Genomic DNA, 3,252 nt, shown 5'->3' with positions numbered 1-3,252 from the left:
TATCTTACAGACATCACACGTGTAGGACAATCACAAAGCCAGAAAGCAAATACATCTATATATGCTGTACTGTAAGAGATGATGTGAAGGTCCTGGAAGAGAGGAAAGTCACAATCTTCATGTGAAAACCAGGATGTTGTGGTAAATTCCTAAAGGTTTGCAAGAGATAGAGGAATAAAAAATGTCAAGATAAAAAACTAGGAGTAGGGAAGACGTAAAAGATGAGAGGCTCCCAAGATGTGTATGTGAGAAATTATGACCCAGCAAAAGAGGAAATTAAAAGCCAAAACTCACTGAAACCTCACTTCTGCCTAGGATTTGGGACCTACCTCTTCCCATCGCCTATCTTCCCTGCCCCAGAATCTCTACTTTGCCCTCTTGCCCACTCTTCTTCACCCAGCAAAGAGCTGTTTCTTGCTAGAGTAGAATGTGGTTTCCTCCAGGTTAAATTCGGCAAGTCTCCACTGTTACTCAAGGAGGAAAGGGGAGGGCTGACCTTGGGGCTTCCCATCTCAGAGAGACACCAGCTCCTTAAGGCCTGCCCAAGCCACGGTCCATTTTGTTAATGCCAGTTTGAGAAGGCGGATGTGGGGCCGCAAAAGCCACCCTACCTTGCCCCTGTTACTGAACCTGTGGATGTGCGCAGTGGCCTCTCCAGAGATGACCAAGCACATGACCATGATAGTGATCCCGGGAAGAATCTCCAACTACAGTGCTACGGAGCTACTCAGGGCAAGCACTTGCCTCCAGGATTCCTAAAGGTGACCCACTCTGGCCCCTTTCCCGTAAGCTCTGCAACAGCCCGCCAGTGGGGCGGGACCACGTGCGCCTTCAAAGGAAGCGACGGGGTAGGGCAAGACTCAAAGTCAACTACGACGCGCAGGTATGTGAACAGCTCTCGCGCAACCAAGTCCGCCATACCTGTTTCGGAACTCTGGACTTTAAAATGGCAGAGGAACGTTCTCCAGCAAGGGTGGCAAGTCAGGTGTGCACCTTTCTCTTCAGAAAGTTCGGTGGGCAAAAAGGGGCTGCAGGCTGCACCCCTGCAACCAAGAGCCCGATGACTGCAGCACTGGCAGTAGTTTGAAGGTATCACTGTGATCCACCCAAAACAGAAGCACACGGCCCACATTCCAATGATAAACAAGACCTGTGGCAGTGGTAAACACAAGGTGCCTTACAATGACTTGAATAGCGAGGAGGAGGAAGAGAGCCATCTAGAGAGTGTCAGCGTGGTCTACAAGTCCACCCGCTTGGCAAAACCTGTGGGGCCAGAAGATATGGGGGCGACTGTTGTCTACGAGCTAGACAGAGAGAAGGAGCGTTATGCACAAGCCATCTTTGAGTGCAGCCAGAAGATCCAGGAGGAGCTGAGAGGCAAGGAAGATGACAAGATCTACCGGGGAATCAATAATTATCAGAAATACACAAAGCCCAAAGATACATCACTGGGCAGTGCTTCCTCTGGGATGATGAGGAAGGGCCCCATTGGAGCTCCCGAGCATCTACGTGCACCATGCGCTGGGAATACCAGCCTGACATTTGCAAAGACTACAAGGACAATGGTTTTTGCGGCCTTGGAGACAGCTGCAAATTCCTCCATGATTGTTCAGATTACAAGCATGGGTGGCAGATTGAACGTGAGCTTGATGAATGTCACTATGGTGTCTATGAGGATGGAAAACATGAAGTGGAAAGGGAAGAGGAGAAAATACCATTGAAGAGTTTGATCTGTCGCCACACCAACCAAAACCCGGTTGTCACCAAGTGCAGGCATTATTTCTGTGAGAGCTGTGCATTGCAGCATTTCCACACCTCTCTGCGCTGCTATGTCTGTGACCAGCAGACCAATGGCATCTTTTTTCCAGCAGAAGAACTGATTGTTAAACTGGAGAAGCATTGAGCTATAGAAGATGGTGTTGCTTCCAATTTCCCATTAGATACTGATAATGGTCCAATTAATATTTCTTAGTTTTCTCATCCCCAAATCTCAAAATAAATATTTTGTTGTCTTATAAATCTTAATGCAAGTCCTTCCTTTCTAAGGAATGTGACTGAGAGGAAAAGGAGTGTGGTGGTGAAGTGGGGTCCTGAATGGATGGCTTGTAAGAGCATAAAGGTAGGTATAATCAGGATTTTTACCGTTGTATAAATGCTTCCTGTGTGTAAAAGATACTTTTCAGAACCCTTTGGCATAAATGCTGGGTATGGGAGAAGTTCCAGAAAGGAGCTAGAATTTATTTGAAAGTAACCAAAGCTGTGATGAATGCAAGAATTGAACTTATCTGTCAGATCACATTTCTGTATCACTTAATAATTTATGAAAGTACTTTAATGCAGTCTCTCTTTTGGGAGTCTGCACTACTTAAAAATACAGCCCAGTGAAAGGTGGGGCAGGGACAGTGGGAGAATAAAGTTGGACTGGTAGCTAGTACCAGAGCAGGGTATGGGCAATGGTCCTTGCTCTCTTTGAAGTCCTACAGGTAACCCCCTCCTTCCATGGGTGTTTGAAATAGTGTGTACTGTGCTGTCTAGTATAATAGCCACCAGGCTTCGTGTGGCTGTTAAGCACTTTAAATGTGGCTGTATTGGCCACCACTGTAAAAGCCACTGTATTGGCCATCACAGTTCCAAATTGGCAGAATGAATCTGTAAAGGGCAGAAAACTAGTATTTTATAATCCATTGTCTGAAAGTGTCTGTTCTTACAAACAGCTGATCACAACCTCTAATTTATGTAGCAATCATTCCAACTAGTTTGAGAATTCCTCAGTGACTAGCCCAGAGCTTGGCATATAATAAGCACTTAATAAATAAGCCCAGAGAAGTATGAAAAGGGAGACTGGGGCTAAAGCCTGGAATCTTGAATCCAAGCTGAGGAGTTTTGACTGTATTCTGTTGGTAATGAGGAGACAGCAAAAGTCTGGGGAGGCGAACACAAACACTTCCTTCTTTATGTTACTGTATACACTGCAGGGAGATGGAAGACAGCGTGGCCTGTTAAATCAAATGATTAGTTAATTTTTAACAATCTGATGAATTTGGGCTGATCCCAGGAAACAGATGCAATAAATTGTGAGTTAGTGTGAATCAAAAACTCACTTTTGCAACACATTTGATAACAAGGTATAAAGTACATTAGGGATACATGAAACACAGGAGAAGCCTACTGGGAAAAGAGCTTAAAATATCATGAGAAGTGGCATTTAAGAGGTAAGACAAAGAAACAGTCAAAGAAGATACAGGACTGAGG

General features: G+C 45.2%; 1 pseudogene; it reads left to right on the top strand.

The window, feature by feature from the left end:
- The first annotated feature begins 946 nt into the window (after window positions 1–946).
- On the top strand, window positions 947–1,972 carry LOC130682174 (E3 ubiquitin-protein ligase RNF113A-like; annotated as a pseudogene).
- The last annotated feature ends 1,280 nt before the right edge of the window (window positions 1,973–3,252 follow it).

This window comes from Manis pentadactyla, chromosome Y (assembly GCF_030020395.1).
Source record: "Manis pentadactyla isolate mManPen7 chromosome Y, mManPen7.hap1, whole genome shotgun sequence".
Classification (NCBI taxonomy): domain Eukaryota; kingdom Metazoa; phylum Chordata; class Mammalia; order Pholidota; family Manidae; genus Manis; species Manis pentadactyla.
This window is presented reverse-complemented; position numbering and strand designations above follow the sequence as displayed.